General features: G+C 40.6%; 1 protein-coding gene across 5 annotated transcripts in view; it reads left to right on the forward strand.

The window, feature by feature from the left end:
• Positions 1 to 591: 591 nt before the first annotated feature.
• Sorbs2 (sorbin and SH3 domain containing 2) overlaps positions 592 to 19,700 on the forward strand; it is a 316,642-nt gene continuing 297,533 nt past the window's right edge. For 4 of the 5 annotated variants that reach the window (XM_052752149.1, XM_052752154.1, XM_052752166.1 and 1 more), the window contains exon 1: positions 592 to 806. The gene's annotated coding sequence lies outside the window, so the exon portion shown is untranslated. Of the gene's footprint in view, positions 807 to 17,207; positions 17,295 to 19,700 lie in introns of all 5 variants that reach the window. The other variant, XM_052752150.1, reaches the window with a different exon arrangement.

A 19,700-nucleotide genomic window follows, 5' to 3' on the forward strand; every position in this document is an offset into this window, starting at 1 on the left:
TAATGTTTTTTCTAGACCCTTTAATAAAGGCTTTAGTTCTTGTTATTCATTTTTATGTTTTTTGTATCAATACTGTATAAAATAGATCATAAACATTGTAAAGACCTTTTGTGTAAATGACTCATATCACTTTCTCGAGATGGCTTCTGTAGAGTTATCCACCTGCATCTCTCGGCATTTTTTTTAATAACCTTCTTAATATTTTCTGTCATCCCCATCTGTTTGGATTTCAGCTTGATTATCCAGACAAGCTGCACTGCAAAGAGCCGCCTGATCACTTCAGGGTGTGTGATGCAGGTGTAAGACTCGTGGCATTTTCAGGGAGGAAACACAAAACCGCTCCCGTTAAATTATATCCACCTCCTAGGTAGGTGGGTTACCTGGAAAGCTGGAAAAATTAAGCGTAGACACAACCATGGAGAAATGTGTCACTGCTTCTTTAAAGCGGCTCAATTTAACCTGGCACGGATTCCCTAATGGGCAATTCTCTGACTCTGTCCCTAGGGAAAATATATTGAGCATAGCCAAAGGTTAAGGCAGAGGAGTGCAGTGAGGCTAGGAAGCAGCCAATCAGACGCGGAGAGTCTAAAGATCCACCGCCTGCAGGCGAGCAGCACCAAGCCCAGCTGCTTAGTCTCCTTCAGTTGCGGGATGAACATCGCACATATGTTGCAAAGGCTTCTCATGTTGGCTGTAGGCACCGAGCAGCCCCGTGTCTAAGAAGAAACGGGTAGATGCCCAAGCAACTCATTCTGCACAGCAGCCCCCAAGACAACGCTCCTGTGCTGGAATGTTCTCACTTGAAGGTACCGGTTCTTTTCCATTGAGCCCCTAGGATTTTTAAGAAGTGGACAGGCTGGTGCTGGGGAGGCTTTCTGCTTTCTAGTAATGCTTTGTTCCTTCTCCAGCTAATGCCTGCTTTAAAATGGGTTAGCCTCTAGCTGAGCCAGGGCTAGGCAGAATAAAGGGACACTTGCCATTGCTTCAGCGGGCTGCGCTGCACACAGACCCTTTATTAGAACAGCCCCTTTGTTAATGTTGCCATTGTTCTCAAGGTAAGCTGGTTAATAATGCTGCTTTCAATCATCACATTCTGCTACATTCATAACTAAGAACGCACAAGGGGAAGGATGGGGGCTACGTGTCTTCAAGGTTGTTGTGGTTTCTGTAATTATCTACCAGCCTTAGAGACAAAAAGCTCCAAACTGCTGATCAAACAGAGAGAAAGAATCTAGCTGGTAATTGGATTCCTCTGTGATTAAGATACAAGGTTATTTAGAAAAAAAAAGCTACTTCTCAATCCTGCTTAATAATTAAAATACTCTAATTATTATCTGCTTCTGGCAGCTAATGCAATCATCTAAAAGTCATCAGCGTATGAGGGGGGTCCTTGTTTTAGTTGCCAAGGTAATTGGAAGGATAATTCAATATGCTCCAGAGTAACAAAAGATCTCTGAGAAACATATGCATTAGGTGAGGCATGGGATTGCTTCACAGAGCATTTATTTCTAAGAGTGTCTTTTGTCTCTTGTCCACCAGTTTTGTTAGCAAAAATAGATAACACAGGAACTTCCATGGTATCCCCTGTATTTAAACTCACACAATTATTTGTCCTATATATTACATGGTACTTAACTTAAACCTAAGATGTTAAATTATTGATCATATGGAAGGTTTCACTGGCTAAGCTGTGTGTCATCCTCTGTGGGACATTTGAAGTCATGCATCAGTGGGTTGTGAATGGTGGCCTGAGAGAAAGAAGTAGATAGAATCTGTTTTTGCAGAGACTGGACACCAACGCCGGGGATTGCTATACTGCTTCCTGTAGTTGTCCCCAAAAAGTATGACACACGGACAATGTAATCTTCATAGCAAATTGCCAGGACTGACTTTTTGTGGAAGCAGTGCAGATTATTTGGGCAGTTAATTTTTAAAGTTTTTGCTTTTAGATGTTAAAGCATTAATAGAGTTTCTAAATTTCCAAATCCAGTGGCATTTTGTTACTTTTTATTCATTTAATTATTGTCTGTGGAACTAAGTTTATTTACCTCTTCAATATTATCAATTATGTTACTATGACAGACTTTGGCATTTTGGGTTTCTCTATTCAAATATGAATGATTCTACTTATCGAGTATGGCAATCAAGTCAAACCAGTATTTAGAGCCAATATTTTTTTAAATCATTGCTTAATAATCATAAACCATATAATATATTAATGATAAGAACATAAAATTTAGACTCAATTTATAACATTCAAAAATCAGCTATAAAATAAATTAAGAGTATTTTTTCCTATGTGGGAAAAATCTTATTTCTCACTGTTTTCAAAGGACATTGGTTTTGAGAAAGTAAACAATTAACTAGATGACCACATGGAGTCCACTAACAACTTTGATAAATGACAATGGAGTCTAGGACCTGGTATCTGGTAGCACATGAGATCACATAAGGACAGCATCTTGTACTTGACTTGTAAAGTTGTATTTAAGATGGTGTAAGTCTGTTTCTGTTAATGGGAAAATGGAAAAGAAAAGCAGGAGGTAATCCTGGAGAAATAAAGTCGGTGTTGATGAAGCATTCAGGGCAGCAGGAAACAGTATAAAAGCCAAGGACATGGCATTTCCCAAGAGGCACTAGAGGTGTGGAACTAGAGGTCTGGTCTTAACACCAGAAAATCCCACTTCTGGTGCAAACTAGGGGTATCAGGCCTACTTGACTGACTTATGAGAATTATAAGAAACCCACATAATAATACCTAGTTCTCGTAAACAAAATCAAGGCATTATTATGAGAATCTGAGAGCAGATTGACTGTCATTCACTGACACTGACAAATTCTTTCTTCGAGAACCCTCAAACTTCTCCTTCTATGTTAGAGTCCGAGAAATGTATTCCCCAGGAAAGAGTACCCTAATTGTTTATCCAATACCAAGCAGTCAGCTGTGAGATCATATACATACAGGCAACATTATATGGACTGAGCAGGCTGTATTTACATATTAAGGAGTCTATGCATCTGTGTATATGTATAGCAAAAGGGGCCACGAGTGTGAAAGAGGCCAAAGGGGGTGCACAGGAGGGGTTAGAGGGAGGGAGGAAAGAGAAGGGAGGAAATGATCTAATTTCATTACAATTTCAAAAACTAAAAAATTATTATAAAAGAACTCTCTTAGAAGAGGGACTTATTCCAGTGGAAACCTTAGAAAAGCCTGTAGCGTCTCTATATCTGTCCCCACTCTCCCCTCGTCTCTTGCATCTCTTCTATAACACCAAACTTCTACCTTCTGAGAACATTATTTTCAGTTGGATGCCCTCGGGTCCTATCTCAATGCAAATCGCCTCGGGAAGAACACAGTAAGTTGTTATTACCTGGTTCTGTTCTGTAAAGACCTGAGAGCAGGTGCCTAGGAAGCAATGCAGAGTTAGATGGCCAAGTTTTAGGAAGGAACGGTGGGAACACTAGGCCCAAAGGGTACTCTTGAAAAGAAGAGCTAACTGAAGAGTAAAGAGTGTGGGAAACACGTTCCATGATGCTGAGATATCAATAAATGCCGACAGAGGGACCTGCTTAACTCTCAGCGTACTGTTGGGATGAGGTTCCAAAATGACATCAAAATCCCAGTAGGCAGCAATGATGGAGAGAAGCATGGCATACATGTGTTTTCTTTTGGTTTTCCCTCTTGGTTACCTATGATGTTGGTAGCAGGAACTGACCACTTGCTGGAGAGGGAATAACTCAAGGAAAAAAAAAACTTAACTTTAAGAGACAAAGCAAAATTTTAGTTTTGTTGTTATACCAACTTTTGTCAAAGGGCATGTAAAGGAACACTGTGAAGAACAGCACCCATGAAAATTAGCTCTGGTCCTCTAGACTCCAGTTACAACAGAGATCAAAATGGTCCCACAGCAAGGATGACCTTCAAACTTGGGTATCTCTCCACCTCTCCATTTTCAGGGTCACTCCTGTATGCCTCTTTCATCATATCCAACTTCAAACTAATTCTACTTACTCCCTCATCTTTGGGAGTAATCTGATTTAGAGAAGGCCTCATTCTGATTGGATACTAAATCTCTAATCCCACTGCAATGCAAAAGACTTTGAATGAAGGAACACCATGAAAAACTATTAGCTTTTGCTCTTCTAGCAGTTATGACAACCTGTCTACCTTACTTTTATAATTTTTATTTCCTTACCAGATTGGAGTTCTTCCAAGAAAAAGATAGCATATGCCTTCAAATTTACCACTGTGACTTAGGATATACTATATTTTATTTAAGGCATTAACATCATTCCTTTCTCAGAATGTACACTGCTACATTCACATTGAACTGCCACCTACCAAAGTAACATAAGGATAAAGGAACCTGACAATAAAGCATGTGTATGAGCCAGGCATGATGGTGTATGGCCATTTTCTCAGTACTCAGAAAGCAGAGGCAGGAGGAAAGGGTTGCTAAGACCAGGTCAAAGGGATATCAGAGTGTTTGTTACCCCCTAAAAGGTGGAGGTTAGCTTCGAACAGTGGTGGAGAGAACAAGTTGCAGCATTAACTGGGCAGTAAGTTGAATCTCTGGAGTCAAATGAAGGGCCTCCAGCAGAAATCATGGTGATCAACCAGAGAATATATAAAGGTATTTGCAAGCTTTCTATAAGTAGCCCTTCTCCATCCCTTATAAGTACTTGAATCCACTTGTGTCTCCCCCTCAAATCTTTGTATAGACTGTGGACCAAGCCAAGTGAGTGTTCATCTAATATGTCCAAAGAGGTGACGTGATGCACATACCTGTGAAGAACCAGCAACAACCAGTTACAAAATCCCTTTTGGGCAGGTCGTGGAAAACAATGAAGCTCTTCTCTTGGAGTGCTACCAAAGCTGGTCTTGTTTTGTTAAGGATGATGTCAGTGAGGGATCATTTGAAGGTAGAATCTGGGTTTATGACCTGTGAGTCAGTCAGCCTAGGACTCCTTCCTTCCCTCCCTGCTGTAAACACTATCAATGGTATCTTCCTCCCCGCAGACACAAAGGAAATAGCTCAATAGGTTCACCAGGTGGATGTTCAGCTTCTTTGTGGAGCATCTGGGATTCTGTTCCATTTATATTCAGTCCACAGAGACACTCACATTCCTGTTACCCAGCACCATAGAACAGAGATGGTCACCCACGGTTGACACGGGTCATGACGCAGTACCTCAAGTGTCTCTCAAAAGCCTGTTCAAGTTATTTTTAGAGGAAAAAAAATAGGCTATGTTAATAAAAAAGACCCTCAACAAGTAAAGATATATATGAAAGATTACAAGTATTGAGATCAGGAGACTGGCTTGTTTATAAACTCAGGTGTGAACACCTGAGTTCCATCAGCACAACACACACACACACACACACACACAGGACCTTGTCAGGGTGGAACATGCTTTTTGTAAAGTTAGCACTGAGAAGTAGGAACAGGTAGATCCCTGGAGCTCATTGTCCAGCCGGGCTAGATGAATTTGAAACCCCAGGCCAATGACAGACATTGCCTCAGAAAACAAGGTGGGCAGCTCCTGATGAGTGACATCTAAGGCTGTGCTCTGACCTTCATGTATACACACACACACACACACACACACACACACACACAAACACACACACAATACATATACATACATACACACAATACACACACATACACACATGCACACACACACATACACACACATATATACACACACATACACACATATGCACACACATACACACACATACAGAGTACCCCATAGAGATTTCTATTTATTCTGGCTCCAAAGATGCATTTTCAAAAATGAGTACTACCCCTTCCCCACTTCTGAGAGGACCTTCTTTGACATTCAGGCACTAAATAGATATTTGAATGGACTCAACAGTCCCTTCAAAGTAACTTGTAAAAAAGTTGCTTTACCATCTTCATCCTGTACAGGAATAGACTTCTGTCAGTCACTCTGGCCGCTCACTACCTTCACTACCTTTGACAAAGCCATAACCTACTCTAGGTCCACTTCCATTTCATTTGTCAGAGCTGAGGTTACCTCCAAAGTCTCTATCAAAGTAGACTGTACAAACCTCATTCTCAAGATACTCTGGTCAGAACCAATTACCTTTTGTAGGAAAATGTCTGGATCCTTCCTCTCCCTTCTCTGGTCATCACAGGGCATGTCAGAACATAGACAACTCAGGTTTCATGAGAAAAATGCCAGTGAGCATTTTGATAATGATGACATTGTCATTTCAATTCCCAAATGAGTCTGAAATCCAGCATTTTCTTTGAAGTTCCCATTGTCTTTGTTTAGACTCCCACATCTCTTGTCAGATGACTATGTATTATTTCTTTTGAAATGGGGTCTTTTTGTATAGCCCTGGCTAGCCTTGAATTTACTATGTATTCCAGGCAGGCCATGAACTCAAAGCAATCCCCTGTCTCAGCTTCTCATATTAGGACTATAGGTGTGCACACCCACACCTGGCAGTGGTGTTCTTTATAAATGAAAAGAGCCTGTCCCATGTGTGATAATACCATGTGTCAGGTAGGCTTGGTACATGTTACCTAATTAAATATTGAAAAATCATTGTGTGTGCATCACAACATCTTCCCTACTACATCTGGAACTACTGGAGGATAGAGAAATGTGGTTATCAGAGATGGAATGATGAATAAAGAATGAGTGAATTAATGGAAAAGACAGAGATGACAGACTAATGCATATTAACAACACGACACAGTTTCCTAATACAGAAACCATTTAAGGAGAGAACAAAGTCCATGAACTATAGAAAAAATACTTTATAAGCAAAGAAAAACAGAGGCAGAGGGAAACCTTAAAAACTGTAATGCTCTAATGGAGACTGGACAAATTCAGACAAATATAGTCAGTCTGATAAGAAACATAAAATAACAGAAAAGCTACATTAAGGAACATGTGTAGGAAGAGGCTAGAATGCATTGAGCATAAGGTTTAATTCCCCAGGAATCAGCTGAGGTGGAAAAGAACTGCCTGAAGCATCATGCACAAGGTCTTCACAGGTTTGCATCGGGTCCTCTGTATATATGACATGGCTTCCAGTTCTGTGTTTTTATGGGATTCCAGAATGTGAGAACAAGTGGGTCTCTGATTCTTGTCTTGCTCTACTTTGATGTGATTGTTTTTGTTTTATCTCATTATATTTAATTTGTTATATATATATATATATATATATAACATTAATATGTATACATGTATATATTAAAATGAATGAATGAGTGAAAACCTAGCCACTGGGGTAAAGGTAACAACTGAGCCATCACTTCTATCCACTGGCAGAGGGAAAATCAGTTTTCTCTAATAGAGTGACACTAGGTATATCAACCATATAATTGGACTCCACGGGGTTTTTTTTAGGTACTTTTATTTAGTTATAATTAGGTGACTTTTGAGGGGGGATGTGGTTTTATTTTATTTTCTTGGTTTGGGGTTTTTTGTTGTTGTGTTGGCTTTTTTATTTCTTTTTTGAGAGAGAACTTAAAGTTGGGTGGGAAGGTGGGGGAGAGGACCTGGAGGCCTTGGACGAGGGGAGGAATATATTCAAAATGCATTCTGATTTGAAAATTGTTTTAAATAATGAAAAATATGATGATGATGGTGATGATGGTGATGATGATGATTGTGATGATGATGGTGATGATGATGATTGTGATGATGATGGTGATGATGATGATGATGGTGATGATGATGATTGTGATGATGATGGTGATGATGATGATGATGGTGATGATGATTGTGATGATGATGATGATGGTGATGATGATTGTGATGATGATGGTGATGATGATGATGATGGTGATGATGATGATGGTGATGATGATGGTGATGATGATGATGGTGATGATGATGATGGTGATGATGATGATTGTGATGATGATGATGATGGTGATGATGATGGTGATGATGATGGTGATGATGATGATGGTGATGATGATGATGGTGATAATGATGGTGATGATGATGATGGTGATGATGATGATGGTGATGATGATGATGATGGTGATGATGATGATGATGGTGATGATGATGATGATGGTGATGGTGATGGTGATGATGATGATGGTGATGATGATGATGGTGATGATGGTGATGATGATGATGATGATGATGATGGTGATGATGATGATGATGGTGATGATGATGGTGATGGTGATGATGATGATGATGATGTAAAGAATAGAAAAGAGCCAGTCACACTCAAATTAACAATCACATCTTTAGATAGAACTTGCTCTGTGCTGGGCCATGTTCTAAGTGTATTACACTCAATTAAACTTTTAAAAACTCAGAAGAAAGGGGTTTTGTGAATCCCATTCTGCAGATGAGCCATCAGAAGCAGCACACTTGGACTTGTTTCAGATCATGTGGTTGGAACCTGGAAGACCTGGCTAATAATGTCTACACCTTTTATCACTCTACTGTGGTGTGCCTTTCTAGCCTGGGCAAGAAAAAGTTGAATATGTGACTTTGGTAGAGAACCGTCTGATGTCACCTCCAGAGTTTGAAATTAGAGGCAAATTAAGAAACTCAAGAGCAAAGACAATTCAGAAACTAGAAGAAACGAAACCTTTCCATTCCAGGTTAAGTGAATTGAGAACTGGGAGATTTCCTTACCTGTGGTCAGGGCTCTGAAGTATCCCATGACCACAGCAGGGGAGTTACTGTTCTTACTGAAATCTAACCGTATGCTCAGGTGGCAGTGTTCAGGAGGAGGTGAGAGGGGAAAGGACAGAAACAGAGCTGAAAAAAGGAGAAGCTATAAATGCTAAGACCATGATCCTAAGAGACAAAGCCCCCCCCTTCACCCTTTGGCCAATATTTATCCTGGGTCTGTGGCATTTAAACATCAGAATGCCAAGTTACAAGCTATCAGTCTGTCCAATGTCCAGGGAGAAGGGTCTGACTTTTCCATTCAAAACCAGTTATTTTTGTAAAATATTTTTAATTGAAATAGAATTTTATTACTTCTGCCCCACCCTTTCCTTCCTCCAGCCCCTCCCACTTGCCTTCCTTCACATCCCTCCCATTACCCACTTTCAAGTTGAGAACCTTTTTCTTTTAACTATATTTTCTATATACACCATATATATATATATATATATATATATACACACAGTTTATATATACATATACATATATATAATATATATATATTCTGCTGAGTCTGTTTTTATTGTTTGTATGTTTATGATTACAAGGCTAACCACTGTGCATTGGACAAACATACAGTTATTGATAAAGGATTATTTCTAGACTTGAGGGCAAATCTAGTAAGCTATAATTTTCTATTTTATGTAATTAAAGTAAATGTGTCATCCATTTCAAGAGATAATATGCTAACTGCAAGTTTTCTTGATATTCTAAATTTGAAAAGTCTATGCTGTAACTAATATATGTCCTAGCTACAAAATTTGGTTAACAAGTGCCTAGTGAATCTATTCCATTGATACATGTTTTGAAAGAATGAGTGTGTTATTTAAGAAGACATCCAGTGGCTAGGGAGATGCAATGCTGTTCTACGTCTTTCTTTATTTTGATCTTTATTATATTCCCTTTGCTGATATTTTGATCAGAAAACCATCTACCAAATTAAAATGTTTTGAAACATTACTGCTCTAGGAATGCCATATAGCAATTCTTCTGTAGTCCATATCCATATCTAACTTAGATTTCAAGTTGTATGCCTTGTGTATTTTCAGATAACAACATTTAGAAAAAATATGTGGGTTTATTGCTCTTTTCAACCCATTTCCCCCAATGTTTCCACTATGTGATGGCTTTTTTTGGGTTGTAGATTTGACACACCTAGGAAAAGTAATATCAATTGAGGGATTGCACCTGTTAGGTTGGCCTGTAGGCACATCTGTGAGCACTTTTATTATTGCTAATTGCTGGAGGTGATACGAGCCCACTATTGGAGGTAGCACTCTTGGGCAGGTAGGCTAGATGCAGGAAGCAAGTCAGTAAGGGGTGTGCCTCACCATCTCCACCTGTGGTCTCTCTCCATGATCTCTGCTTCAGTCCCTGCCTCCAGGTTCGTGCCTCAGCTCTCTTCTATGATGGACTGTAACCTGTAAGCCAAATGAACCCTTTTCTCTTTTGGTCATAGCATTTACAACAACAGTGGGAAAATCATTGGGGCAATGTATTGTGCTTTGTTCTGTCATAGTTATGGCAATAACAGATCTCTAGGCCCGCCTCTGCCAGGATCTACATAATATCAACTTCAAAGACACATCTACTCAAGTTAACAACTTTCCTAAATTTTGCTTAGATCACCGTATATGCTCAGAACAGACTCCAATTCTCCTCATGGATTAATTTGTCTTTCTGGGTTATCTCTCAATATAGAAGCTGGCTATTAGGTCTCTACACCCTTGTTCTATATTGCACATATTTTGAACTGCTTGAGCTGCCAAACATTTCCCGTCCCAAGCTCTTCTGAATGCTGTTGTGTCTAGTGGGAACATAAGCTTCCCTATCCCTCCACCAGGCCACTCACTTTTGTCCACTAACACTTCTTGCAACCAGGACTTACACATTTGTTTCATTATCAGAATGTTTACATCGTTATTTATTCATTCCCTTTTAACCTACTAAATGGATGTTATTTCTTGTAGCTTGAGCAGACATTGTTTACATATTTAGAAGAATGCATCCCAAGTGGGGCTGTTTGTGGCCTCACATCTGAAGGACCCATTCCATAATGCCAGACTTCACTGGGGCCATGTTTGGCTTTTGGTTAAGGAGAACTGCAAAGACCCTTCCATTATAAAGAACACATCTTTTCTTTTCAAGTATCAGTTACTCCAAAGGGAAGAAATTTATCATTTTATTGAATATCATGTTCTAAATCACTATGAGGCTTGTCCACATTGTGAACTTAAAGAATCCAGAGAGCCTCTCTAGCTACATCTGCTCTGGATGTGTTGAAGTGGTGGTCTCTGAGCGAAATAATTCTCCTAGAAACACCACAAGTGCTGCTCTGAACTTGTGAGGCAAGGGGAGCAAGAGAGATGAAATGCTGATGCCTGGGACACATCTAATACCTGCCACACACCCCAAGGTTCTTCCTGGGACCTCTGAATCATTAGTCAGGCTCTAAAATCTGTCAGGAAGCAAGTGGATATTCTTTTGATAAAAGCAGTGAAAAGGTAGTTTCTATCCAGACACCTGGCTTCCAAGATGCAGAGGACCAGAACTACAAACTGGAGTGCATAGTGCAGGAGAGTGAGAAAGAAGTGTTCTGCCAGGGACCAGGCCCAATGGAACCAGGTTCTCATGATGTAAGCTAGACCTAATCTACATGCATTTGTTCCACACAGATAACTGTTGAAACACTGACCACTCTTACCAAGTGTTGAATTAAACCACTTACATTATAGAAAATACAAATGATGCCACGCAGATTAATCGCTCATTTGCCCTTCTCTTGCCCTGATTATTAAATATACAACATTCTGATCATCATCTAGGGAATAAGTCACCTGTATTAGTTTCTGTTGCATGACTATGACCAAATCACTTAGATTCAACAATATAGGGAGTGGAGATTTATTTGGGTTCCAAGTCTCAGGGAATTGGAGCCCATCAGGGTGGCATCAGCATGGTGGCAGGGGCATGTAGCAGATGCTGTTCACACAGAAATGGCCTGGAAGGCAGACGGCAAGGCTAGAACTGGGGCCTGGATGAAAATCATCAAGCTCCATCCTAACAACCCATTTCCACCAGGCAGGCCACAGCTCCTAAAGGTCTCCAAGCTTCCCATCATAATGCCACCTGCTGAGGAAACAAGTATTCAAAATGGGAGCCTGGGAGGGACGTTTCACATTAAAACCACATTCCCAGCCTTATTATTATTATTATTATTATTATTATTATTATTATTATTATTATTATTATTACATTCCCAGAAACACATTGGGCAGTTTGAAGAATTGTGACGTTTTCTCTCCAGCAATAAACCAGGAAACCAGTTTGTATCACAATGGAAGACTCAAGATGAAAGCAAACAGTATCTTTTCCCCTGTCTGTATCACAAATGAACTAAGGGCAAGGAACCACCTACATAATGTTGCCGGAACAAAGGAAGGGTTGGGAGTGGTGGCTAATGCCTGTCATCCTTGCACTCTCATTCTAGTCCCAGAATTAGAGGCAAGCCTGGAATACAGAATGAAACCCCAACTCAAAAGCAACACAACACACAAACAAGTAATCAAGGAGTTCTAACTCCACAAACAACAACAGGAAAGAGAAACTGTTATATTTAAGAGATAAGAGCACCAGGACACATTGGCCTGAGGGCTAGGAATAAAGAAACTGTGAAATAGGGACTAGAGAGATGGCTCAGAGGTTGAGAGCCCTGGTGGCTTGTGTTGGATTGACTAAGAATGGCATCATAGGCTCATATAGATGTGGCCTTTTTGGAGTAGGTATGGCCTTGTTGGAGGAAGTATGTCACTGGAGGTGGGCTTTGAAGTTCCAAAAAAGGCCATGCCAGGTCTAGGCTCTATCTCTGTCTTTCCTTTTGTCTCTCTGTCTGTCTCTGTCTCTTTGTCTATCTCTGTCTCCATCTCTCTGTCTGTCTCTGTGTGTGTTTCTGTCTCTCTGTTTGTTTCTGTCTCTGTCTCTTTCTCTCTCTCTTTGTTTGCACATCAGGCTGTAGATCTCATCTACCACTCCAGCACCACGCCTGCCTGCTGCCATGTTCTCTGCCATGATGAGAATGGACTAAGCCTCTGAAACTGTATGTAGCCCCCAGTTAAGTGCTCTCTTTTATAAAGGTTGACTTGGTCATGCTGCCTATTAACAGCAATAGAACAGTGACTAAGACATAGCTCTTCCAGAGGATCTAGTTTGAATCCCCAGCATACATATGGCAGCTCACAACTGTCTGTAACTCCACTTTCAGGGTATCTGATGTCCTCTTCTTGCCTCTGTGTGTACTGCATGCACAAAATGCACATACATACATGCAAGTAAGGCACCCATCCAATCTACATAAAATAAATTTTAAAGAAATAAAGAAGATATGAGATGGGGTGCTGGCCTAAGTGGAAGTTCTACACTAATTAAGGAAGAGACAAAAAGCTTACCTGAGTAAGGGATGGAGGGCTTTCTTTGCAAAGAAGTTCCACAAATTCTCTTTTTCCACTAGCATTATAATTAGCATCTTATGAAAATTCTCAAGATAAAATTGAATTTTTATCATTGTCCTGCTTAGTTTATCTGAGTCTTGTTTTTCTCTGTTTAAAATACATAACTGGATTTGGGCCTCCTAAAGTAGTGCTCTTTGAGAACTACAGTGCAGATCTATTGACCTAAAATGTATTATGTAGGATTTGAGGCCAGGGTGGCAAAGTGGTATAGTATTGATGAAAACATTAAGATGGACAAACCAGACCTAAGAGAGGGTGGGCCAAGTCAGAGAGACAGAGAACAGAATTCCTCAGCAGTAGAAAGGACATCATTAATTGAAAGTGGCCTTTATACAAGAAAATCCTATGAAGTGAGGCAGGGAAGACATGCAGAATGGTTCATTATTCAAGATTTTTTGATAGCTTACACGTCTAGACAGAGAGGATAAAGGAGGGGTAAACAACACCAACAAATCCACTCTCCTCGTGGAGATTATACAGTAGAGAGGAAAGACAAATAATATATAGGAAAAATGTAATTTCACGGCCCTATAATATAAGGGTGAAAGGAGCCGAGCCAGACAGTCTGGACTCAAATCACAGCCCTCCAGCATGACCTAGAGAAAGACATTTCACCTTTTCATATCCCAGTATTATCAGTGTAACACAGAAAATAAGACCTTCCTCTTACTGTTGTAGATATGTGAAGGTTAATGAGAGTAGCATATCTAAAAACCTTGAACAGTGTATAATGCATGTAAATTGGAAATAAATGTTAGTGCTCACTGTGCTGGTCAGTGAAGAGATGGTAATAAAGCAGCCGTGCATGCCTCTCTGCGTCAGTCCAATTGACATTTATGGTGTCCAGATAAATCTTCCCTACAAGGGGCTGCTCTGCATGTCATAAATGTTTAGCAGTGTTTTTGGCCTCCATTCACTAGTGCTAAACACACTTCCTGGTCATGATAACCCCAAATGACTCTAACCTTGTGAAAAGATCCGTTGGGAGGCAAAAAAAAAAAAAAAAAAAATCTCTCCTGGTTGAAAACTGCTAAGTTGGAGAGTGAAGAGCTGCCACACTTCAGAGAGAGTTATGCAGAAAACCCCTTTGAAGAGCAACAGGGAAGAGAACCCTGAGTGATGAAAAGGATGCATTCAGGCAAAGCCACAGTGAGTGATGGGTGTTTTCGCAGAGGGAAGAGCAGGATGAAGACCCCCAGAGCAGGAACAGAATAGTGTCCTCAGCTTGGAGGAGAGTGAAAAGAATGCTGAAGAAGTACCCTGGATCAGAGTATAAAGACCAGAAAGGGGTGCCAAGGGGTGGGGGTAGCTCATTTGCCAACATTCCTGAAGCCCAGTTCTATCCCAAGTACCAGGTAAATTGGGTGTGGTAGTATGCAGCTGTAATCTCCTCATTCAGATGGTAGAAGCAGGAGGATCGAAAGTTCAAGATTATTCTTGACTATAGTTTGAGGCTAGCCTGGGGTACAGGAAACCCTGTCCAAAGCAAACATACATCACGGTAATGAATTTGGGTTTTATTGGTTCTGTGCTGAAAAACTATTATAGGGTTTTAAGCAGGAGAATGATACGTTTGTTTTTGGAGTTCATTATTTGAGAGTAAAGCATGGAAGCGAAGGAAACGCAATCAGAGAGAGGCCACTGAGGCTGTAAAGGCAAAGCTCAGTGAAGAATGAGAGGCTGGGGTAGAGGTGGTAAGGTCGTGGCTGTAAATGTGGAAAGATGTGACAGGATTCTAACGTACTGTGATGAAAGAACCTGTAGACTAGACTGGATATGACGAGGAAGGAAGTGCTGATGGGAAAGGAGCATGCTGTAGGGAGGAACTTCAAAGGTCAATAATTCTGTGGAGGCAAAAATCGATATTTCTGAGTCGGCACTGCTCAGAGTCTCTTCTAGTCCTTCAAGAGGTACATTGTCCATTGACCACACCATTCTGGAGGTGAGCTGAGAAGCAGGGACTGGAGATGTGTGTTCCGAAGTCCTTGTCCTTATACAGCATCTACACCATTGCATCCTTTGAGATCTCTCCACCCAGGGAGAGAACAGGTGAAAGGCCAAGGACCGGTGCTGAAGCCTTCCCACTTTCTGGCTAGAGGCAGAGAATGGGAAACCTGACGACGGTGAGATGCAATAGAACTCAGAGTCTGTGATGGCCTAGCAAAATATTAGACGGTTCAAAAAGAAACGTGGTCATCCGGGTCAAAAGTCACCAAAAGGTCAAGTAAGGTCAGGGTTTTGAATATCTATTTGGGTTGGATGAGGCAGAGTTGTGGTGGTGGCTGTTGTTGAAGAGTGTCTTCACTAGAATGATGGAGATGAAGGCCTCACTGGGGATTATGTGTGGAGAAAGGAGGTGATAAAGTTGGAAGAGAAAACATAAACACTTCTTTAGAGTAACAGTGAGGGTGATATAAGCCAAGGAAGCCAAGCATAGCCATTGTTAGTGTGGGAAATTACAGCTGTTTCAGTGCACGCCCTCACGGTATAAGAGCCCGCCATTCTTTCAGTTGACGAATCCAGTGAAAAGGAAGACACTGATCATGGGGGGGGGGGGGGGGGGGCGGGGCTTGTGAATAACTGCATGGGAGATTGATTGAGTAGTAGAACAAGCAGACTATGAACCAGACAATGACTCCGTTTACCTTCAGAGAGATAGTGAGATGAATGAAATGGTAAGAAAGAAAAAAAATTAGGAGAAGAGCTTATTTACTGAAAGAAAATGAAGTAAAAATTTCCATAATATTTCTATTTTCTTGCAAAGTAAATTGTAAAACAAAATCAATTGATTGGTCGCAGACGGTCAGAGAGCATACGTTGAAGGATTAAAGATAAAAAAGGGGTCAAGTGTGACGTGTCAGGAGGAAGGTGAACAAGAATGTTTATGGGGGTTGAAGAGATGGATCAGTGGTTAAAAGCACTGGCTGTTCTTCCAGAGGACCCAGATTCAATTCCCAACACATACACAGTGACTCACAACCTTTCATTCTTATCCCAAGAGACTTGATGCCCTCTTCTGGCTTCCAGAGCACCATGCACATGTGTGATGCACAGAAAGAAATGCATATGCATGAAAATAAATAATTTTACAAAGACTGTTTATCAGGAAATGCGTTAGAATTGCCAAGTAATGTGAACTCTACTTTTAATACATAGCCCTACACTTAACTGAGTTCCATCAGAAAGTCTGCATGCTTTCAGGTCATATTTATGCCTTGAAGGGGGCATAGAGAGTCAGGCTAGTACATAAAGTGACAGGTCAAGGAGCAGGACAAACAAGGGAAAATTGAAGACATGGCTGCAGCAGGGTTATGGAATCCATGTGGCTGGGTAGAAAGGTAGTTCCTGGAGAGCTATGCTGATGGGCAGTGTTGATACACTGGAATGCTCAGGGAAATGAGAAGCAGTTGGAGTAAAAGTGCCAGGATACCTTGCCTAAGATAAGAGAATTATCAGAGTGGATATTTACAACAGGGATTTTAGATATGGTCAGGTGTGTGGTAATAATGCCATTATACAGAGACCAGAACAAGAAATTTGAGTTAATTGGATAACGTGGAATTCATACACAGAATTTGAGCTCTGAGGTAGAATAGAGTATTGAGAGAGGCAGAGAGGCAAGAACACACACACACATACACACACACAGATGTATATATACATACACAGAGAATGATAGAAACACAGAAAAAAGATAGAGAGACAGAGACAAAGAGACACAGAGAAATGAATCAGCATGGCAGATTCCCTCAGGTTTCTAACATTCTCACAGTATGTCACACTTATTTGTTCTTCTCTCCCTATGTCCCTATCTCTTCATTTCTCATTGAAATGAAGAGGTGGCCTATATTTTATGCTTTAGCTGGGCATCTCCAGGTGAGTTATTAAGTCAGGAGCCTATAGCAGAGTTTAAACAATGAATAGTCCTCAATGCACCTCTTACATAGTCTGACTCAGGACAGACCTAGACATACATTTTAACAAAGGTATTATTCTCTTAATTCTTGTCCTCAGGAGATGTGACATTCTCTATTCCAGAAGCTGATCACTGAAGTTTGAGGTCATGGTCTTCTGGTTCCATTGCTTTGGACCTGGGGTCAGGTAGGATGTCACAACAGTAGAAGCATATGGCTGAGGAGACTCTCCTCATCATGTGAGACATGATGTTGAGAAGTAGAGAGAGGCTAAAAGACACAGTCCCCAATAGTGTACCCCTAGCTGCCATCTTCTCCTAACATGGTCCTACCTCTGAAATTTTCTACCACTTACCCATAATACCATCAAATTAGGAACCTATCAATAGGCTAACCCATTTATTAGACCACATCTCCATGTCTCAATTATGTCTCAATGATGAGACCTATCAGCTGAGGCCCAAGCCTTCAACATCTGAACCGTTCAAGGACTGCTTCGTAGCTGTCCTATAAGAGGGACCACATCCAGACAATAGCTACCCATGTTCACTGTTCATATTCTCCAACGGTGGTTTGCTTTGATTTCCAGTTGTATCTTCATCTGACCTTTCGAGTCTCTGGAGGGTGAAATACATTTTGACCATATCCCACATCTCAAAAATAGCTTGCCTCATTAGATTTTAACTGGACTATTTCTCAATGATGATGGGGAAGGTGTGGAATGAACTCATATATTCCCACAGCTAAAGTTGATATGTCTAAGGAGGTAGCTTGGGTACTCACAATGGCTGCGCAATAATGAAATGGTGTCCTTTTCTGTTGGGGCTTGTTCTGGTGATCTGATGCCCTGGCATCATCACCACACATGGAATAATGCTGCTGCACAATGGGCACAATTTATGTATTTGGTGTCATTTGACCATGTTGAAACTCAGATTTCAATAAATACAGGAGAGTAGAGTAAACCGGAACCAAATTCAAGGAAGCTCTGTTTTAAGACATTATCTGCCATATATTTTACTGTAGTTCTGCCTTATAGACATACGGTTTTTAAACAGGGAATAATATGTTGAAAATTCTGCATTTGCCACAGAAACTCCGGCCCTTAGCAGTGGAGCAGAAGCATGTGGAAATAATAGCTGCTTTGGATTAAATCCTCGTGGCTTTCTGACACAAACGCCTCTCCATTATTTAATTTGGCTTAGGTTTTATTCAACCACCCGCTGGGCAACTGATACATTCCTCATTAGTTTTGGTTGTTAGTCTATTTTGACATCTATAATTATTGGATTTGATATAGAGAGACAGAAACTATTTGATACATAAATGGCACTGCCAAGTACAAATAACACAAAAGTCACTTGTCTTTGTAACAAACTGTCTGGAAGAGTCATGATCAAGGACCTTGTAGTTAGAGGAGTCCAGAATGCATCTGGAGGACTATATAGTCCTCAAGGAAAGGGGACCACATTTTGAGTGTATGGTCTGCATCGAACGTTCCCAACTATTTTGCGTTCTCTCTCAAATATTGTGTGTGTGTGTGTGTGTGTGTGTGTGTGTGTGTGTGTGTGTGTGTGTGTAAAATCTTACATGACTTTCAGAAGGACAACAAATTTTCTAAGTTAAGGCAAATTGGACCTCTTTATTCTAGAAGAGTATCTTTGGTTGGTTCTACCAATACAATAGAAGTCCTTGGGTGGCTGAGAAAGTACCAACACATGTTTCTGTCCATAAGGGCTTATAAGGTTTACCTTGAGGACTAGTATTCAAGACTGCTTTTCCTACAGATTCTCAAGCAAACAGTTCTGAGTTGCTAGTACCTAAAGAGGTCATGAGGAAAAAGACACAAAAGCTAAAAGAGAGGTCAGTTCAGTCACCAGCTGGAAAGGGAGACTGAAAAGAACCCATTGGGAAAGGTTTGAGGATGCATTGTCCCTGTAGATAGTTTTTTTTTTTTTTCTGTAGAGAAAAAGTTTTGAATAAAAGACTTTTGATTTAGAACAAAACGAGAATCTCTGAGAGGCATGTAGTCCATCAGGCCAAACACAGTGAGAGCTAAAAGCCAGTTTAAGGTCAACTCCTGCAGCTAAGCTTCATTGTCTTTTCATTCAGGATACTAATTTCATACAACTTATTTCCACCAAAGTACCACTGCATTGGTTAAATTGTACCCACTACCTTCAAATGCATATTTTGAAATCCCAACCTTTAGTATCTCAGGGTATGATCTTTTTTGGAAACAGGCTATTGAGTTAATTAGTTAAGATGAGGTCATGGTGGAGTAGGATGGACTCCTAGGCCATTGAGAGTGATGTCCTTATAAACAAAGGGAATTTTGACACAGACAAACATGGGAAGAACACCTTGTGAAGATGAAGGCAGAGAATGGGGTGACATAGTTCTAAGTTAAAGAATGCCAAGCATGTTTGACAAACCATTAGAAAGCAGGGAGAGGCATGGAACAGATCTGCCCTCATAACCACAGAAGGAAACCACCCTGCCATAGCCTTGCCCCTAACCTTCTGGCTTCCATATATATGAGATAATTTCCATTGCATAAGTCATTCAGTTTGTGTTCTTTATTAAGGAAACA

This window comes from Peromyscus californicus, unplaced genomic scaffold (assembly GCF_007827085.1).
Source record: "Peromyscus californicus insignis strain IS unplaced genomic scaffold, ASM782708v3 Scaffold_23__1_contigs__length_62951481, whole genome shotgun sequence".
NCBI classification, from domain to species: domain Eukaryota; kingdom Metazoa; phylum Chordata; class Mammalia; order Rodentia; family Cricetidae; genus Peromyscus; species Peromyscus californicus.